The sequence below is a fragment of the Acromyrmex echinatior genome, chromosome 1 (assembly GCF_024713525.1).
Source record: "Acromyrmex echinatior isolate Ae372 chromosome 1, ASM2471352v2, whole genome shotgun sequence".
Classification (NCBI taxonomy): Eukaryota; Metazoa; Arthropoda; class Insecta; order Hymenoptera; family Formicidae; genus Acromyrmex; species Acromyrmex echinatior.
The window spans coordinates 25,226,542-25,249,512 of NC_141852.1; the positions used below are offsets into that span (position 1 = coordinate 25,226,542).

Consider the following 22,971-nt stretch of genomic DNA (forward strand, 5'->3'; position numbering starts at 1 on the left):
ATTCTCAAAGCAAGATGCTTTTGCTGGATAAACGCAGAAATCGAAAATAATGACGTATAATTAAAAGAAGTTTACAAGTATTTATACAAGTAAAAATATATTAGGTGTTGAATTAATTCGTAGCGTTTTACAAGTGATGGGAAGTACTTTCATTAATGTATTTTTTAATGCTCATGTGAAATAAATAACATTCTTTCATTAAAAACGCTACGAATTAATTCCAACACCTAATATAAATACATAAATACATTTTATTTACGTATATGAAAATATGCCTACATTAATTTTAATTTCTTCTATTAAAATATTTTATTAAAGTAGTCTATATTTGTGTTATTTATAAATTAATATATTCTCATTTGAGTCACTCGTTATATACTCCTATTTATTTTATCAGCGTTTATTTTATTAAAACAATATTTTTTCGCTATTTTATATTGATGGATAAATATATCCAAAGAAGTCAGTTCAATATGATATACTAATAATAATTATATGATATAACAATATGATATACTAATAATATATGTATAATAATATGGTATACTAATAATAATTAGTATACCATATTAAACTGACTTCTTATTTTTGCATTGACTCTCCTGATATGATGAATCATTAAAAGTACGTATCGCAAAGGTATTTAAAGGATCCTTTAGACCAATCAATCAACCAATCACAATCAAATATAAGGAGAATACTCAATTAGAATTTATCAGTTTCCTATGACTTAAGACTCCATGACCTTCTACGACTTCTAAGTAGAGGATTCTTAATGCTTTACGTCTCGTACATCCATCGTTGCAGCGGATGTCCAAAACCATCTTCGTCGCGTTCATCCAAAGGAAACGTCGCAACGGCTGTGAGAGAGACCCGGCCTGGGATTTATAGCCGAGTCCATGCTATATTTAGTATGTCTAAATACTAGAAAGCTTTACCTACGGACGAGTTTCTCGCCTCGTGTCGCGACACATCGTGAACTTGTCTGTGATCTAATCGTCTCTCTCTCTCTCTCTCTCTCTCTCTCTCTCTCTCTCTCTCTCTCTCTCTCTCTCTCTCTCCCTCCCTCTCTCCCCCCCTTCTCTCCCTCTCTCTCTCTCTCTATCGCCTCTACTTTGAGCCACAATACGATTCTGCTCGGAATTCCTTGGTAACAAATTGTATTACATCGTGCACGAAATATTTCGCGGCGTATCTCGTTACGGTGTTTTGTTCAAGCCACTTTGTCCTCAAGGCATTGTTTCTGAGAGCAAACAGCGCATCTCACGACATAATTCTACTCAACTTCATGAAAGGGAAAGGGAAACGCACGTATCATATATATATTATACAAATTATTATTTAAACCATAGAAATAGAGGAGCTTATCTATTAATTATTCGCGATGTAATGATTCTTGAAATTCGCGATTCGCATTAAAAGGACCCTCGTGTGATTCAGAATGACGAAATAGAATGCAATAGGTATGCCTTTGCGTAGATTTATAGATAGCAATGAATGAGGCACGTGACTAGAGATGAGTCATACAGTTTCTAGCATTTGGCGTAATTCTACAAAGTTCACGATGTGTGTCGCTGATTGTTTAGATTGAAAGTCGTTTGCTTATTACATAGGAGAAAAAGACAGGGAGAGAGAAATTAATTCAATTCTTATTGTTAATATATTGTATAATTTGTGTCCAGTTTCAATTTAATAATACCAAATTTAATATTTTATTTAATATTAAGCAGGTCAGATATATCCAAACGTAAATATGTAAATTAAGCGCGTGAAAGCGCGTAATTAAATCAGCATTAAATTAATCTCGAGGTCAATTTAATTTTTTACTGTATTTAAAAAACAAAAATTACTTTGTGGCAAACGAATAATGAGGCGTACATTTCCTTGTTATCCACTTCGTCACGCAATTACTTACTGAATTGAAAATTGTATTTTATAATATGTACATATATTATCTATATATAAATTAAAAATGATAAAAACAAATTTCGTAATAATTTAATGCATTAAAGTAATCCAGGATTAATATGTCCTACATATTCCATACCATTAAACGTTAATGTAAATCCTTTATATACATGCAATCAAAGCTAGTGCATAATCCAAAGTGCATGGGGCAAATCTTCAAAGCATGATTATCCAACTCTTCCAACTCGCTCGTAACATTTGATCAAGATTGATCCTGAGATTTCGCGTTATTCCCCTGATAACAGCGTTCGTTTATCCGCATCACCGCGGATCCGCATTGTCCGTTAATCCTATCGTCCGCATCTTCCGTATGCGACATATGTATGCATGTGTGCGTTTGTATGTGTGCGTACTCCATACATACAATGCACATCTAGTTTCGAGTAATTTCTGCGAACTTGGGCGTTTGCTAAATTATGCGAGAATCTTTAGCCGTGCGAATAAATGATTCACCGAAAATTCATAACAGTTTTGGAGTCACCGAAAATCGTCGCAGCTGTCGAGGCACATGAATTCCCGTGGGCGCATCGATGCGCGATACAACAGCACAACGCCACTCTATTTGTATGCCTCACGCGATTGAGAATCCGGGTACTCAAAATCTCTGATCGGATTTAGGCTCAGCTGCACCGACAGTTTCGATTATCTCTGATTTAGAGATTATCTGTTAATTTAAGCAGCTGTTGTTTAAAGAGATTACAGTTCTGATAGAAACAGGAAAACAAGTATTTCTGCAGTTTACATAAGCATTTTGCAGTTAGGTTACGAAATTGTTATTATATAGTTAGAAATTATAATTGGAGTTACTTTTTTCAATAATGTAATTTAACTCTCCATCCCTTTCTTTTCATCTATAATACTTGTAACTTTATTTTTTGATAACTAATTTAATAGATAGATCGTTATATATTTAAAACTTATTTGTCAACATATGAACTCAAAATGATATATACTTAGTGAATAATCAGTGATTATATTTCTTATGACTGGAATATATCTTTATCCCTGATAATCATTGCATTATAAATGTCTGTGTTAAGGAGGTTGTGAGGCAAATGCAATATGTTAAGAATTACTTGAAAAAATTACAGATTATTCTAAATTGCATTTAAAAATAATAAAAAAATTAAAGACAATTGACCACTGGATCAAAAATTATTTCAAAAGTAATATTTTTTAAATTTGTACTCTAATAGAAATATATGAAAATGTATTATAAAATAATGATAAAAATCTTCATTTTTTTATATAAGTACTTTATGAATTAAAATATTTATGTAAGTTACTGCATTGAGATGCAGACATTAATTGTTCAGTAAATAAACAAAATATTTATTGATATAATGATATAAACTAATTTGTGAATCTTATTGAAACTTTACACAAGTCATTTTTAGTACTTAAAATATTTATATAAAAAATTTAGATTTTTGTTATTACTTTTAAAATTTTTGTTTATAACAATAAAATAATATCAACTAAAATAAATAATCTATCAAAATAATCTGAAAAATTGCTCAATAAAAACAGAATATTATAAACACAACTTTCACATCTATGTAATTTATTTAAAGTGTAATAAATATTAATATATATGTTTTATACCCTACAACCTCCTTAAGCATTGAGCTTAGAATCCTTTAATCTAAGAGCAGTCTTAATATTAATCATAATTTTTATTCCAAGTGTATATGTTAATTTATTATAAATAATATAGCCTAATATATATTTAGGATAAAATAATCTAATAATATTAGAAATGTATAAGATTTTTGTAAAATAGCAACACAAAAAAATTTTTTTAAATTAACAGAAGAATAATTGAAAAATAACGACTCGGTATTTTTAAGTAATTACAACTGCATCGTATAACTTTTCAGAATCAGTAACTTATAATGGTAACTAACTACTTTCTGAAAAAGAAAAAATCTGTGACTAGTTTTACAAAGTAATTTTCCAATTCTGCTTACGTATAGGTACATAATTATTGTAACGGATTGTAACTGCGATTGTTAGTAACTAATAATGATTTAATTAAAAATTTTGGAATACTTAAATTAAGAATTTTAAAATATCTAAATATTTCAATGACGAATTAAGCATTTTGCCACCCCTAGACATCAACATCTAGCCGTCCCCAGGTATATATGGGGACGAACTAATAAAGCACATTAATTTATAAATTTGATAAAAGGGAAAATGGATAAAAAAATGATTTATATCCCCGCATTAATTGATAAAAACATTCAATAATCTTTAATAAGTATTAAAGTATAAATATAATATATTTTTAACTTTGTACATTTAAAATATCATTTCTGATAAAATATGCTCGGTGTGCAAAAATGTTAGATTAACAAATTAAAAATTTATCTCAACTGTGAAAATTTTTTGTGTTCAAAAATTTTCCATCCCCTCAAATTTGTCACCTTAGGCAAGTGCCTTGGCGTTAATCCGCCACTGTTTGAACTATAATTTATCATCACAGGCAAGAAAGCTTTACATATACAATGAAATATATTTCATTTCAATTTTATTTTAATTTTGTTTTCTTTAATCTCGTTTTATTTATATTATAAAAATATGACTAGCATTTTGCACTTCTATTTAATTTATAAATAGAATCTGGCTGTCATAATGATTTTTATTTTGTACAAAGCAATAATTTAACAACGATAAATAAATCCGAGAGGTGCTGCTTATTATAACAGAAGTGCAGTTTTCGTCCAGTAGTGAAAAAATTCCACGGATACTGTCGTTCGAAGTGGCGGCAATCCGGTCCGATCGATCGTCTTTGCGTCCACGAATAATACGCTCTGGATGAAATCACTTTAACGAGACACTGTCAATCGCGGTCGAGTATCGCTCGATATAGTATATATAACTGCGTACTCTCTTCTGTCGTTGTATATGTGTATCGGTGCATCGCGTTTAGAAGTTCTCTCGAAGCGGCACTCCCGGGGATATTTTTACACCTAGACTTCGTGTCCGGGCATTCGTCAAGATCATCGAACCGCTCTTTTATCTGTCGCTCGAGATGCGATTTATAATTCACTTTCTCTATCTCTTATTCTATCTCGAATTGTTACGTATAACAATTTCTTCTCTTTGACGTTGCAATCGCAATCAACAACAGGCGGAATAAACGCAATGATCTATAGTAATTCGATTTGCATTTAATTCCAATCGTGTAGTTTTATATTTTGAATCAATTTTAATTAACATTAATGTTAATGGCTTTACAATATAAACTATTTTATTTGAACAGAATGTAGAAATTAATCATCTGGAAAGAATATAAAAATAATTCTTTCTATTTTCAAAGAATTATACGCTTTGAAAATATGAAAATGACTTGAGAAGAATATTACATATAATATTCCGTTCTTGAATTTCGAATAATTATTAATAATAAACACATAAATCATGGAAAGGCTTTATAGAAATAGTAATGAGGAACTATGCAAAGAATATGTAGCGGCAAATGATGGTAAAAAAGTCAGTTTTCCATTAATTTTATTTTTCTTTCAACCGAAGCGCAACGTGGAGCATCGTGACATTTGCACAATTTATTTAGATAAGCAAAGTAAAAGTGTGCAATAATAATATATATTATAAATAACTCTATGGCGTTCCTTTGCAGCCGTAAAGAGATCGTGCAGTTATGTATTATTCGCATTATGGCATTATGCATATCGCACATATGCGTACATGTACACATGCCTTGTCACTTTATTGGAAAACTCATTTCAAGGATCTCCGTTTGTCGATGACTATTATCCAAAGCGATATGTCACGCTGATACCTCTTGCATACGTAAATAGCTAAACACTTGACGATGCACTCCTCTTTGCAACGCGAGAAATTTATTTCGATTAATAGCTCGCCAAATTATCTTTTTAAATCTTCAACATCGATGATTTACTTGAGAGATGAGATGTTCTTTTTTTATTTGCAACACATTTATATAATTTTAAAGGCATAATTTGATTCATAGGCAATATTAACAATTTGTTTACGATTCAAATTATTTAGCAACTGATTTTAAATGAAATATTATAAATAAAAAATTAATCATATTCTACTTATTTACATTATTAATTACATAAAAATATATAACGATTAAATTTTTCCGAAAAATTTTATTTTTTTTTAATTAAGAATCCAAATCTCATAAACGAATTAGCCAGATACTTAAAAAGATACTTAAAAAGATTTCTTAATAAATAGATAGTGAAATATAATCCGTCTTAATAAACAAGCTGTGGATTTGAAATAATGAATAAAAAAAGATCTAACGTTGCTTCTGAGAAAAATATCTATAAAAAGCAACAGTGTTTGTCGTGAACGGGTGAAATAACAGGATGCCAATGGCAAAGGAGGGATCGCCTATGTGCACGTACAAAACCGAGTGGGAGGTATCTAAAAATAATTCGAACTCTGGGTCACGAAGCCGAGATCATTTGGGACGATTTAGCCTACGATACTCCGAGAAACGGACTTTTCACCTTCCTGAGGGAGACCCACGTGATGACATGTAGGTGAGTGATTGAGTTTGCGAGGGAAACTATTATGAATGAAACATAGAAAATTATGGATGATATTAAATAAATCACAAGGCGGCAATAAGATTGTTAATTTAGGTGATTCAGTAAGATTCACTATCTCTGGTAAACAAGTAAATTATATGCATTAATCCTTTCAAACGCGGTGATTTTAATTTTTCTACGATTACCCTTTTTCATTGAGGTTGTGACAGATTGATTTGAAAGTCAATTACTTATTTCATTTTCATACATGCATATATGTTTTATAAATTATATCGAGTTATTTTCTATTTGTTTAATTTATTTAACCGATTTTGAAATTACTTGCAGAAAAATTAATAAAAGGAGAGAAACGTTATACCTTTCTTTTTTTTCCCCTTTGTAAATGTCAGCTTTAGCTGTTCTTGGAAAAAAAGAAGAAACAAAATAACATAGATCGAGTTCGCCCAGTGAACGAGCAATCGATTATCTCATTAAGCTCCAGAAAAAATCTCTGTCGCATGCGATGATACGAGCGTGATTTGACGTAGATGTAGCGCGCATTTAGGCGCAAATAATTCACGTTTGCTCGGATGCTCGACACCGATCCCGGGATTTGGCTTTCGCGGAGCAAGCGGAAATTCGTGCGCTCATCCAAGCGGAAGGTACGCGAATTTACTTAGTCGCGTGGTTAAAGGAGCCGCAGCGGAATTGCTGAGGCCATAGTTCGTAGCGTTTCGGCCAGACGTCGATAAAGTGTATTCCTCGCGTCTGTACTCATTCACCACAGTCGACAGAGGCCGGTGTTATATTTGCCATTACTTTGTAGTGTATGTTTTTGCAAACTACATTTTGGCAGCCGACATTCGCGTATTGGACCGAATCGCAAAATTCTTTGCGCAAATATTCTCCTCGTACACGGCTCGCCACTTATTTCGAAGTCACATTGCCTGATCCGTCAAAGGAAAGTCCATTTATCAATCCGTACATTCTAAATTTCTTGCAGTGAAATCTCACTCCGAAAAAGTGAAAATAAAACTATCTTTAAAAAAAATTTTTCACTTCTTGAAAAGAGTGATAATTTTACTCTTTTTAGAATGAATTTTCATTTCAAAAAAATGAAATCTTACTTTTTCTGGAGTGAGATTTCAGATTAAATATTCACTTTTTTTTTCAAGGGTGCATTTCACTCTCTTGGAGTGAAATTTCACTGCAAGAAATTTAGAGTATAAATTAATGACAGTATCTTCCGGTTTATTTCTCTTTTTTGTGTAAAAATAAGTCTGTAGTGCGAGTATTTTCTAACTTGTTGAAAAGATAAAAAAGTTTGGAGTCACTTTATATAGGATGTTCTGTGTATCACTCTAAATTACTTTCTATATTAGATTACTTTCTATATTTTTGATATATAGAGAAATTGTTTAGGTATCTTAACTAAACACACATAAAAATTTATTATGCTTTTCAATTTGTGAATTTTACTATAACATTTATTGATGATTCGTTAGAGACGCTGCTATGACTTTAATTTTTTTGGAAGTACAAGCTCCCTGCTTTTTACCATTAAAAAATTCTATCTTTTTGCGGTTGCTGTTTTTGTCAAAATGATTAGGTGTTAAAGTATTGTGCACAATGTTCTTTTTTCTCCCCCAGAGACAATCGATTCTTCTTGCCATTTTTTGAACGAGACTCCGAAAGTTCATAGACGACGCGCATTATCGAAATATCTCGGTCTTCTCTTATCGTCGATCCGAATATCAGTTCTATCTCATCTTCTCATTATTCATATTCGTATTTATCTATCATGCTAATCAGATGTAGAATTATCGATCTATCTTTGTTTTTATTTCAAATTTTCTTATAAATGTCATAGAATTATTCTTTCAATTACATTCCGAGCGATCGTTAACTTACATGAAGACGATACAAGAAAAGAGATAGAATCGTAGAATGTAAGAGTGGATTTGGAAGAATGTTGCTTTTTAGCAACCGTGGCCCTGACAACGGTTGTCAACCCTCCGAAGCGTCGACCTACTTTGCAACCGTAGATCCTCCCGTGTCAAGAAACGGAATTTTGTAAATCCAGCGAAAATGACTTTCGCATTTATAGCGATTATAAGATAATTCTCAACTTGCGTAGCACTTGGAAAGGTCATTGTGTGGGAGAAAAGGTCAGAGGAAGAATCCTCATTACTGATTGCGTAAGGATCTCGTGTGTCAATTTCCCTTTTTTTCAGAAAACACAATTTTTGCTTTTTATCACCGGAAAAATAATCATTTCTTTCATAATTGGCATCTGGAAGTTCTCATGCAGTTCGCTATGAATTTTTTTTTTCATGTTTTTATGTAATTTTATAAATTGAATCAAACAATTTAACGATATTTCAATTTCTATGTTCAGTTTGTCATCTTGTCAATGATGATATATTGTTAGATGATTACATTATATTAACATTATAGTTGCGTACGGAAATATTGATTTATAGTTTAGCTAAATCTAATTTCTTATAGAGCTTAAATCAATTTTAGCACTACCTTTTAGCTTTCTACGTTAAATAATTTTGTTAAACAATTTATTTTAAAAATGCAATTTAACATTTTCAACTCTACTAGAATATTTGTTATTTCGAATTGCTGCATCTTCGGACTTCTGCAAAATTAGTCACTATATATTCTTCTTTCGAGTTCCAATCGACGATTCTCCGGAATAGAGCCGCTTCTTCAATGCCGAGAACTTCCGTCCGCCAAAATCGATCGATATCTCCAAGGTGAAATGTCGACGGTCTCAACGTAGCAGATCGTGTTGACAGAAAAGGAAATACTATTTCCTATTCGATTAGTTCGTCGCGACAGAAGCGACTATAGGTGAACGACAAGTAACGTCTATAATCGAAACTTCAATATTGTCTACATCGAAATTTGGCTGGCATTGAACTCATTTCCCAACGGAAAGTGGCAGTAAAAATAGCGGGAGATACGCAAGCATGTCTCAAATTCTGTATAAATTCTCTTTGCAATAATTTTAATTTTTATTATGTATTGCAAAGTCAGATATTTCTAAATTTTAAGTATCTAAATTTTTTAATCGCAATAATTACTCTTTTGAAGAATAAATACTCTTTTGAGTATTTATTTTAATATATTTAGCGTCCGAATATCTGATAATTACATTGAAAGTTTAAAAATTAAGAAAATATAAAAAGGGAAATAGAAATTAAATAAACTTTTATTAAAATATATTATATATTAAAATTGATAATTCTAGATCATTACATATGTTAAAAAACTTTTCAATATCGTATCTGATAGCAGATTTTATGCGACAAATGTAATAGCCATTTCTAAGTTTGAGACAATGATAATCCGAAGATAAATAGCTTGGTAAGGCTATCAATTAAGAAGGACGAAAATGTATAATCTCCGTATTATGAATTTAATTGCCGCGCGTCTCGGTTTCCTATAGTCTCGGTCGCTTGTCGTATAGTAACATTTAAAAGAGCCATAATTCTATTCGCGTAATATCGCGGATCATCCTTCTGTGCTCGGGGATTAAACGTCGCATCCGCCTAGACATCCATATTTTTTCCCTGAGACTTTACTTGCTGAACACCAAGTTAAGATATACCAATAGTGCTTAATCGCGCAGTTATCCCCCCCCCCCCCCGAGCTATTATAAAAATAATTCCTATTAACTTTGCTTTTCTTAAATCACGCTAAAATTGAGTTTAACGGACATAGTTACTTATACAACCATGATAAGAAAATATTCCAATACGATCTCCGCGCGAATTGAAGCAAGTCCCGAGTCATTAATCTCGCGCACCATTTTCTTATAGTCGAGTCCAATTTAATTAAAGTCACTCTAATGATGATTTCTAATGTGTACTTAATGAAAAACGAAAACAAGATAAATATTTTCAAACTGTTTTCATTAAAACAAAAAATATCGATTAACTACTGCATGAATTACAATAATAATGCTTCATAAAACATTAATTAGAAACGTTAAATTCATAAATTCTTACTTAAAATGGATAGTTTTCATCTAGCTTATCGTTTAAACACACAATTTAATTTCTAATGATATTCATTAGATGGAAACTTTTTATGATTTCACGTCACCGCGCCGACACGTTGGCAATTAATTTGTCAAGAAACAGGAACGGGTGGGTCGTGAAAATTCTATCGTTGCGTGTCCGACTTATGTATGAAAATATCGCGCCTTTTTACCGCATCACGCCACGAATGCTTTTTTAACGATTCCTGTTGTCAGCTGCAACGATAAATTCCCATTATTCTCGAAAAAGCTCCTCCCAACTCGGCCACGCGCCATGCCACATTTGTATAACGAATTTTCAAACAAATCTGTATTTTTTTTGCACAACGAGGAATCAATGTCTCTCTCTCTCTCTCTCTCTCTCTCTCTCTCTCTCGGGCGAAAGATGAAATCATTTTTGCGTTACTCATCTTTAAATATGCCGACATATTTTTATCTTATTAAATTTAACAGCGAGGTTTCTTTTGCGAAATTTCGAAAGCTTCAGAGTTTCTCCATCCACTTGTCGCGAATTTACTCGCATGGCGCGTGATCGCGTTTCACATAGAAAAGTGCTGTCTGATACCGAGAGAGATATAAAAATCGCGGAAATGATTTCGCTGCTGTAACAATATTATGCATGCAAGAACGTACTCACGATTGCGATCTACATGCATAAAACGTGTACCCTTCTGGCGCCGTATGCAGTTCGTGATTCCGAGGTTAACAGATCTCACCTTCGCGAATGTGATATCGAGGATATTGTCTAGCGAAAAATGATGTTAATAATTTACTTACTCAATTAGTCACCTAAATGACGAAGTTACGCTTACTCTCTAAATTCTTTAGAGTGCAGAAATCTTTAAAGAGTGAAAATTGAACTAATCTTAAAAAAAGAGTGGCTCAATTTTGAATCTTTAAGAATGAGATTCACTCTAAAAGTTTTAGAGAGTACACACATTCACAAATAAGTGCGAAATTGCACGTAATTTTTCTTCACCACAACGTTATAATCTTTTCTTTTTTTTTTTTTTTTTCAAATGTAAGCATTTGTGAAACAAGCAAAATTCAAAGACAGCCGTGATTCTCGATTAAACTGATGAAACGATGCAGTTGACACAGCGATCCAGTCCCGATCCCCGAAACGGCTCAGTTGATTGACCTCGAAGCTAAATTTGTCTAGCGATCGCAACTAAACAGGCACGTACCTAGTTACTAGATTATCGCCATATTTTGGCTCACAGTTATTAGGTAAATCTAAATATATATATATATATACGGCCTGCTAAAATTTACATCAAATAGCTAAATGAAACTAAATGTTAATGAACTTAATGATTACTTTCACTTAGAAAAGTATTCTTTCCTTAAATAATTCCTTTGCTTTCGTTAAAGCCAAAGTATTTTTCTGCAAGCTTCTATCTGTAAAACATCCCTAATTTACATAAAATAAGTTCTTGAATTCTTAAAATTCACTTAGAATTCGTTACGCTATGTTTTAACTGTGTGGAAAGTCGATTAAACTACGAAGTCTACGTGCCAAGAAATTTGCAGCTAACAGTCGCCACTGTTTTTACAATGTGTGATGATTATGCGAACTCATTTTCATGAGAGCGAGAGACTGAGAGGGAAGTTGACCGAGTTTTCTCGGTCCTTTGTGCCCGTTTTGCCGCATCGCTAATCGGAAAACGGATGCAGCTACATTGACGGAGCGGAGTTTAGCCGATGAATCAAAACGTAGTTTGTGTGTCGAGTAATGTATCACGCGAGGCTCGCCGAGTATGTAAAGAAGCTGCTGGCATCGCACATAGTAGTTCGAACAAACTACATATTGATAGCGCGCGTACCTCTCTCTCTCTCTCTCTCTCTCTCTCTCTCTCTCTCTCTCTCTTCTGGCGACACGTGTCGCGGTGCATAGCAAGCCGAGTAAATGCATCTGTCATTAGAGCGCAAAATAAGCGCTACCGTCATCGGCTAGCTCGTCAGGAATTGGCCGAAGAGACAACTCGCTTCCCCCAATCGTCCCCCAGATTGGCGCAAGAAGAGACCGCGAGAGGCAGAACATTGCAAATTAATTCTGATTTCCCACCGATAGAAAAACAACAAAACTTTTTAATGCATTGATTGCCAATGTTTTAAATGAACATAAAAATAAATAAATAATATTTTAATCATTGGTTTTTGAATAAAATTTATTACTTTATCGCTACTAAAAAGAAACGTTTAAATATTATCTATGGATTATATGCGCATATTCTATGGAGAGATTGGTAAAAAATAAATTTCGTCGAGCCACATTGATTCAATTTGTGATAAAGAATTCATCAATCATTTCTTAAAATTTGTCATACTTATTTAAAAGTCACTCTGTATATGAATCTTTCGAGACTATACAAACATATTCATCGACATAACGAGTGCAAAATATAATTCGAGAAGGACCTCGTGTCCGTCCTTTGTAAGACATGTCCGTTCACCGCTATCCGTCACTACTACGATGCTGTGAATCGAAAAATATGGGATTCTGTCAGACCCTATGTATCTATATACGTAGGATCGAATCATGACACACACATACACACACACATACATATACACACATATTAAGAGATAGCGTAATGAAATTCATCAGTTTATTTCGTGACCGCACCATCATTAAGGCATCTCGAGCCAAACCGCCGACTTAATGAAATTCATTAATCCAGCCAGTGCATTCCGCAGGGAGATTCATGCGGACTCAAGGTCACTCAATGATCTGCATTCTCAAATAACAGAAAACTCCTTATCCCTTTTAATAGTCCTTTTAAACGGCGTTGCCATTCACTCCCTTTGAAGCTGTCGCGACGTGAACAGTTTTATCATACTTGATCTTTCTTCATTATACAACCTTCGCGCTGGATCCGCAAAGCTTACCGCGAGGCCTACACTGTAGAAATACTTTATTTAAAACTTTAATGCGAAACGTTTAAAATTGAAAACAATTTTTAAAACAACTGCGAAACATTGAAATAGTTTAAAATAGTTTGCGAGCTTTGGGCTTGGAAAATATTTAGATATACCAAAATATTTATATCATATATTATGTATAGTTAGATTGTTTCTTATAAACAATTATTTTTAATAAAAGGAAAAATATGACATAACATTTCACATTTTAATAAATACTTTAATATTAACTCAATTCTTATAATAATTATATACGGAGTAATAATTCTTAATCAACTAATAAATTTAACTAGAAAATAAATGCATATTATAATATAAATAAACATGATGTTATACACATCATGCACAAAATTTATAAAAATAATTGTTTATAAGAATTTAAAATCCAAATTCTTAAGCTTGATATTACTAATTACTTCTTTCATTCAACAGTTGTATAATGTAATATAGTATGATCTTGTGATTCTTAATTCAAGCTCTTTAATTTTCACAGAACTTGTTTCATACGAGAAATTGAGAAATTGAGAATAATAATAGAAGTGTCGCGATATCGATGTGCATTTCATTGAATGTCTTTTTATTTTATGATAGATTAAAACTTTCATTCCTTCTAAATTAATTAAACATTCGATAGAAAGAAAGTGAATGCCTTGCCGGCATCACAGACACGATGTTCGACAAAATCTAGTTTAAAAAATGTATCTCAATGTAAATTTCGCGATATGGTCGAACGTAAACGTTTACCGTAAAACCGGTGCGTGCAAAACTTCAAAATGGGGTCGATGTCGTTCTTCTCGAAGCTGCAACTTTTAAAGCACTTTTTGCCGTGCTGTTTATGAAACGAGTGTATTGGCTGAAACATCTGTCGCCGAAATGATCCAAATCTTGAAATAAGCCCGAACCATATTACACATCATGTTGAGCTTTGTTAATAATTTGGTGGATGGACAGTGAAAGATTGCGTGATAAATCTTAAAAAGACAATTTTTTTGTATATAACTTAAATTTTTGTATATCTTCGTCAATTTATCTTTTGTTATCTGTCAGAATTTAAATTAATAGATACAAAATAGGTATTAAGAAAACGTTAATTTCAGTAATATTAATTTTAATTTAATTACGTTAGTTTCAATATTAATTTAAGAAAAAAATTAATTTTAATCCTCTTTTCTTGCACATAACTTAATTTTTTAATATTATTTTGAATTTATTAATTATTATCTGTCAAAATTTAAATAGATGCAAAGCAAGTATTTAAACATTAATTTTAATCATCTTTCAAATTTGATTATAATTCTGATAATGAGTTATTATTTCGGGACGTAGACGCTTTTGATTATGAAAGACGTATTTAATATATTGAGTTACAGCAAAAGGAAATATAATATTATTTTCTTTTTTCTCTTTCTATCTTCTTACCACGTTTTTGCCACGATCAAATTTGTACTTTATATTACTATTTAATAATACTATTTAATATTACTATTTAAATGTTTAATATGACACAAAAATAAAAATCAGAAATGTCCATGTTTGAAATTCCGAGGATCACCAACATATTTATGTAAAGACTCGCCAAGTTAAACGACCTCGCAAAATGTTAGGCGCGAGAACGGGATAATCGTCTTATATAATCTCACCAATTTCCTCTGGACAGTGCAACAATTGCACGAATGTGATCTATAAATCAGAAATTCTTACGGATCTCTGAAAATCACCAAAAGACACAACGTCGCTATTTCTCATGTTTTATTAACGAAAAGAATCATTTGAATACACAGTGACGCGACACTAATCTTAATCTCAAATTTCTCTCGAAACCAGCACCTCTACCATTCTAAAAAAAAACATGGATCCTCCTCCAATTACATATTAAATGTAATCCGAGTTTCAGTAGAATGCTCATCTAAATCTTCGCGCGTTTCTTCAAAGCTATTCAAACGCACGACCAACATTAAGACATCTCATAGATGAATCGAAGCGACGATGAAGCGATAATCGCTTTCGTTAATTTTTGGCACCACTTCCGACGATTCTCGAAGAGGACGACTGCCGATCCCATCGTCAATTATCCCCTCGGGACAGGGAAATATAGGAGGATAGGAGGGGGAGAGGGGCAGAATCGTACTTACCACATATCTTCTTCGGCGGCGGAGCACGACGATTGCGTTGCGTATTACGTGAACCGCCGGGCGTATCCGCTCGTCATATCCGCGCGTACACTCGTACTCGCACTCGCACTCGCGCGCGACTCCGCTCCGCTTCGCTCACTGCTGCCGCGCTGCTTCGCCACCCGTGCGAGAAAAAATTCACCCTTTCCCTCCGCCTCGTTTCCGGCCTCTGCGGACCACTCGATCACGCCGGCCTCTCAGCCCGGCACCACTTCCGTTGGTTTACGCAGGGCGCAACGCACCCTCTTCGCCCGAGCAGTTTCGCTTCCACCCTTCCCGCACCCTCGCACGCGCGCGACGCGCGTGTGTATCTCACCCAACAACACCTCCCTCGTGGCGCTATGTACCTCCGTCGCGACCGCTCGCTACCTCCTGGACACCCGATACGAGAGCATCCACTGTACTACAACACCAACACCACCACTCACCACCACCACCACCACCACCACCACCACCACCACCACCACCACCACCACCACCACTACCACCACCGCTACCAGGCACGACGACCGGTATACTACTATGATGGAAGACGTGGGGAAAACTGAGCGCGGGCGCACCACCGTCACACGTTCCGCTACCACTCCTTTTCTCTTCTTCTATTCAGCTCTCTTTCTCCTCTTTTCCTCCCTCTCTCTCTCTTTCTCTCTTTTTCTTCTTCTCTTTTCCTCTTTATAGACTTCTCTTTCCATTCCTTTTCTCGTAATGTTCTATCTCCATCCTACTGCCTCCTTCTGCTATATATCTCGGTCTCTCAATTCTCTCTTGCAGAGACGCGGCCTCTCCTGCTTCGTATAAACTTATAAATAGATATCTAGGTGCGTTCTATTATATTTATATATCGCGGCTCTCTTTCTCGCGCATGCATGCTGATGAGAGGGAGAGAGGGAGAGAAAAAGAGAGAGACAGAGAGAAAGACAGCGCGAGCGCGACACCGCTCTCTTGCAGAGGTAAAGACCGATCCCGCGTGCGTGCGTGCGTGCGCGTTACGCGCTTCCTCTACATATACGGCATCCCCGAGAGGAGGAGCACCCTTCTCGATGTACTGGACTCTCTTCGCGAAGAGGGATTCCCAGCAATGAAATTCCCGCTCGGTGCGAGAGAGTATCCGGAGTATCCGGAGAGGAAAAAAAGAAGAGGAGCTGTCGACGCTTGACGACGACGTCGACGACGGCGTCGAAGAGGCGGCGTCTGCGATTGTCGAGTCGGATCAATCGTAGATTTCTTTCCCTTTCTTTAACCCTCGCACTCTCGTGATGATGAACGGAACGACGGGGAAATGTTCATCCTTTCGAGTCTTCTTCCTTCCTCTCACGATCCCCGAGCTCTTTACTTTCCTGTCCTCTCTCGCCTACCTTCCCTTCGACCTCGCCTCCCTTCGCGGCTCAAGCAACCCCGATGTCACTGCACCGCTCTCTGTTTCGCTCGAGCACCCGTACGGCCAGTGCTCCCTTCTCCTATATATACGCGCATTCCACCGTGTTGGTGGTCTCGCCCCGCGTACACGTTTCTCCTCGATGACGCGCGCTGGGAGAGTCCCAAATCCGGCAAACAATTTTCCAGCGCGGAGGTCGACGACGACGTCGTCCGACCGGAGCAGCCGAAGAGCGGAGAATCTGTTTTCCGCGGATGCGACGCACAGGCTGGACGGCGACAACGGCACACGACGACACTCCACGCTCTCCGCACTCGGACGATATGCCGCCGGCACGACGCCAGCGACGCCTGGCGTCGCGACGCCCACCCCCGCTCCCGTCCAGTGCGAGACGCCGTGAAGCGAACGCGTGCGAGCACTATATATCCGAGGGTGGCGATGGTGAATGTATTACCAGCCACCGTGACGAAGAAGTTAAAAGTCGCACCGTGGCGAATTTAAAGGGGGATGCTCGGAGAAAACTGAGACTAGTTTGCATTTTACTTGTCATATTTATTGAAACATTTATTTTCCGACTGTTCTCAATGATAATTTACAATCTCAACGTGAAACCTTTCTTTCCTCGTAATTTTCGCGTTTGCGTCTTTCAATGTCTTTTCTCGCGTCCGATATGTAAGTAGTTATTGCTAATAGAAATCAGACAAGTGGTAAAGATCATACAGGGAGCAGCCCGTGTTTAGTAGCACGTGATACTTAGGCTGCGTTCGCTTTGTCGCTCAGTAGCATCAATTATAGCGCTTGTAACCATCAATTATTCTTGTTTAATATTTACTAAACAACAAGGATGAAACTTAAAGCGTTGCGAACGCCAAAGCAAACACAGTCTTAGTAGCAGACACAACGCAGGCAGGAATAAAACTTGGTATATTGTAACCTAGATTTGAAATTTTTTATTCTTTCCATTCGGAAATTTAAACTTATATTATTTATTTAATTCATATATAAGATAATGATATTTAATATGAGATTAATTATTAATTTATCATTTATATAAGTATCAGGATCATTAAAAAAATTTATAACAAAATTTATTTCAGTTGATATAATATAATTATATACGATAATGCAATATAAGCAAATGGATTACATAACTGCAAAGTTACATAACTTAAAGCAAATTACACAATTATATAATTATTATAAATTTTTCCTTGAATAATTATTATTATCAATATCGTTGACAAAGCTGTTGCATTGGAATTTCTTCTATAATGAATTTGATATCGTTTGTAACAGACCAGAAATGTCTTTTTTTTTTTATATAATACTTTCTTTATATAATAAGGAGTCTTTTAAAGAGATAAAAGAAAATTGTACTTCTCTCCTGAGATTTTTGTCAGTTAGATCTCGTGAGATTGGTGCTAGAACGAGAGGAACAAAATAGATAGTAAAAATAGAAGGAAAATCAGCAAGATACATGCGCGAATCGACGGACTACGCGCGTAAGGAAAACACTCCCTCGGTAAAATGACAACGACGGCAATGGTCGGCGGAAAAATTTATTTTCGACCTATTTCAGTCGACCCACTTTTGCACATGCCGTGAGGGGGAGGAATCGCTGAGTTTACTCTCCATACGTAACTCGCGAGGCACAGAGGCGAATAATTTAGCAAAGGACGCTTCGCTCTTTGTCCTACATCATCCTTCGAAATCCTCTCACCCTTTACAATGAAACGTGATTATTGTTAATCCCTTCGAGAAGGAGGAGGAAAAGAGAGAACAAAAAAAGTAAAATTAATACAAATAAATACATACGTCAGCAATAGAAACGAACTGCACAGAATTTACACAAATTTTTGCATGGGATTATACACTGTCAAATTTATAGTGTGAAATTTAATCTAATTTAAGTCGCCACTGTTTCTACTCAATATATCGTTATTTTATACTAAAACAATGGATAAATTTGACATTGTATAATATCAATTTGATATAGCATCAAATTTATCGAATAGAAGCAATAGAGTAGAGGCAACTTAAATTATGAAATTTAACAGCGTAGAAAAAAAGATTTGTTAAAACAATTAAAAACTTCACTGATTGAGCAAATCTATAGCCGTAATATACAGACAATCAGTTTTTATGTTAAATTAGTAAAGTTTTACAACTGAAAAAATTAGCAACAAAGAATTATAGACAATGGCTGCATTCAGCAGAAAAAGCAACTTTGCAACTATTGTAAAATTCTTGAATATGATTGATTATAGACATTTAGATTCAGTGAGGAACTAAGGGATCAATCATATTAAAAAATTTTTACAACAATTGCAAAGCTGCTTTTTCTATTGAACGCAGCCAATAATTTATAATAGTGAATTTGTTAACGTATTAAAGATAACTTTTTACGAAAATCAGTCCAATATATAGATTAAAATTTTTAACAAAATTTTTAACAAAATGTGCTAGCTAAAATGTATACTTTTGCTAATGTATTGAAGAAAACTTGTTACTTTAGCAATTTTTATTGTAGCAAAAATTAGCTAAATTTGTATACTAATAATTGCTTACAAACATAATTTCTTTATTGAACCGTGAAATCTTTTTAATTATTTATAAATATTGAACTCGCGCAAGCTTTGCTAAATGAACCAATCTACTTTTTTCTGTGATTATTTTGATGTAATGTAAAATATAATATATATATAAAATCTAATTTATAGATAACTATATATCAAAATTTATTTTTTTAAAATCGAATATCTTGTTTTTTAAATATAGAAATTGCGATCCTTTTTATAATGACTTGTTAAAGCGTAGTGAATGTACGGTGAGCTTCATAAAAAGATAAATTTTAACGAGATAATCGTTTTTCTGCGAGTTTTGGCTTTTTCAGGTCTGACCCATTTTTAGGGGTGCAAATTCCATCACATCCTGCGGTATACGAGAACGGAATTTATTTGTTAAATGGGAGATGGAAAATCAGATAAGCTTGCTGCTTTATTTTCATCTCACGTACCAATATCTTGTTTCTGATCTTTTTACATCCTAAAAGAATTGAATCCATATATCTTTAAAGAAAAAATTTTTTTCACGTAAATTTAACACGTAAATATCGTAAGTAAATAGGCAATAAGTTAAGTAATAATAATAATAATAATAATAAACATTACATAGTAATGTTAAATTAAACAAAAATTTTATAAACAATAATGAAATGTTCTATTCAAACATAGTTTGTGGCAGATCGAGGAATATTATTATCATAATAAGATAACACAGAAAATTAAATTTAATATAATCTTATGAAATAAAATTGCACATTTCAGATGAAATTAAACGATAATTGTTTGTAGAAGAGAGTATACATTATGTCTTCAGGGAAATTAGGATAAAATGATAAATAGCGAAAGTGTCGCTTAACATTACGATTATCGCGTACATTATCGCCTATACATAAGAGATACGTATTTTTATAGGATGTAAGTACGATCGATCACACAATTACGCCGTAAGAAATATCAGTTTACGGACAATTTAAGCCTCTCTTTGGCTGCACTATCACGTGTTATCTCTTCTCTATACATTTAAGTATGTAAAATCGCGACATATTATTCGTGAAAAAAAAAAACATTAACAGTGTGATGGTCACGTGACAAAATAAGAACTATTTCGCAACTAATATTATTCAATATTTACAGTAAAAAAATCGACTGAATAAATATAATTAATATATTATTGTATTAATAATTAATAAATATAATTAATGTATTAATAATTAATATTAAAAATTAATATTGTATTCGATTAATTAATATGATCAGGAAAAATTTCAAATAATGAATTAAAATGCGTGTATATTAATTGCAATTAAATATTATAAATTAGAAAAAGCATCAAGTATTGCCGTCGCCGCCGGTGATAATATTTCAACGGCAAAATAAATTGATTAAAATCAATGCGTTTAATTGCTGCACTGTCATTTTTATTGTCTCTAACCTGACCCTTAAAAATATTAATACCAGCATTCATTTTGATTATTATCGATTTTGATTTATCAACATGAGAACGGCATTCGATAGTGAGTTTATCAACGTTTCATTAGGTAAAGCAATAATTTCTAGAGCCAGAGAGAGACGGTACCGCGGAGAATTTGCAAATCGTTCCCTGGTAACCGCTTCCTATCCGGCAACTATCGCGGTCCGGCAATGTGCGGTTTACCTCTAGTATCTTCTCTAAATATACGATCGGTCAACGGATAACATCCTTGACTGCTAAACGCCACGCGGAGAGAACTTGCTAGAACGACCCTCTTTGCGCGCGTCGTTTATCTACAACGGCAATATACTTGTGCTGCATAATGGAATCATGTAGGTCACACTCGACGAGATGTGTGCGTGTCAACACAACGGTATTCGCAATGTTTCCCCGTAATCGACCGTCACGCAATAATAGGCGTACATGCCGGCGATTTAATATTATCCGACGACGAAGCGAACACCGTCTCGTCTCGACGTTGTCTTCTCTCCTGCGAGAATTCGAAAAGAAGACAAGAACAAATTCTCTGCTTTAAAAAAATATAAATTCTCTGCTTTAAAAGTACAAATTCTCTGGCTCTAAAGACACAAAAATTATATAGGAAAATATTTTGCGCTGTTAGAGCAGGGAATTTGTTTCATTGGAGCGCAATCATGTTCAAAAGTTAGGTTTTATTATAGAGCTTTTTTTTTTTAATAACTTTTTAACAAACAACGATGCTAAAATTTATTCAAGGTCATTCAGGATCATGACCTTGACAACATATGTCAAGATCAAGGTCATTGGAAGGTGGTCCCTTATACTAAATAATTACAAATCTTACCATTACAACCACAATTATAATTATTATCCAAGTAACACACCAAGTCAAGAGAAATTCAAAATGACTTTATTTTATAACGTCATGAAAGTCAAAATGATGATTTTTAATTACAAAATTTGACTGTTTATAGTCTTTAAGAATCAAAATAAAACTATTTTGATTTTTTTGTTGACTTTTGTATGTTCCTTAAATACACAATTATATAGATTGAGAATGAGTTCTCAGAATGTTTTGAAATGAGATGAAAATTATAAAAGCAAATTCCTTAGAATATTTATAATTTCATTAGTCAATACCTAGTGAATTTGTTTACTTTTATAATTTTCACTGATTTGAGGATACACAAGCGACTCCCTTGAACGATCTTTAACGTAAACAAGGAAAGAAAAATTAATTTATCACGTTGATTGTGAGCGTATTCAACCGAATTTCTACTTGCAGAAAATTCGAAATCATAATAGAAGTTTGCATCATGATATCGATTCACTTCCTTTAAATCTCATCAAAAAACTTGAAACAAATGATAAACTTGAAGATGAGACGAATGAAAAATAAGATTCCACTTGGAAAAACTTAAATGACACGATTGTGCTGCTTTCCTTTTGCGAGATTACATATGTGGAACGAAATTAGATAATTATATGACGTTGTACACAAACTTTAGGCATTTTATGCGTCAGTCAACATTTCTTGGAAAGCATTCCCAACGTGCTCACGATGTTATACATTGCTATTTACAAGCCGATGCGTGTAACACGTTCCCATTTGATCGGACACGAGAGAAGTCCGGAAGTCACGTTAAAATTCCGCTCCGCAGAATCCGCGCATGGAATGCATATAGAGATTTATTTTCTATCTGATGAGCAGTCAATTCCCGCGAACGAGTCCTGTCAGTTCTTTACTATTCGCGCGCTTCATAATGGAGGAAAAGTTGGTCGAACTGTATCGACTTTCCAGAAAGCCATGCGAGAGCCGTGTATTTTAGTAGATGACGGTACATTGTTAGTATCCCCTTGAGTAAACATTATTTATCACTTCTAGCTGGCACAGTAATAAAACATGGCGATAAAATGAGGCGAACACTATGCAAG

General features: G+C 34.2%; 1 protein-coding gene across 5 annotated transcripts in view; it reads right to left on the reverse strand.

Moving 5' to 3' along the window:
* Ca-alpha1D (Ca[2+]-channel protein alpha[[1]] subunit D) overlaps nucleotides 1-16,096 on the reverse strand; it is a 71,239-nt gene extending 55,143 nt beyond the window's left edge. Inside the window, exon 1 of one of the 5 annotated variants that reach the window (XM_087413988.1) lies at nucleotides 15,609-16,096. The gene's annotated coding sequence lies outside the window, so the exon portion shown is untranslated. The remainder of the gene's footprint in view (nucleotides 1-15,608) is intronic. The other 4 variants (XM_087413990.1, XM_011052894.2, XM_011052892.2 and 1 more) reach the window with 4 other exon arrangements.
* Between the last annotated feature and the right edge of the window lie 6,875 nt (nucleotides 16,097-22,971).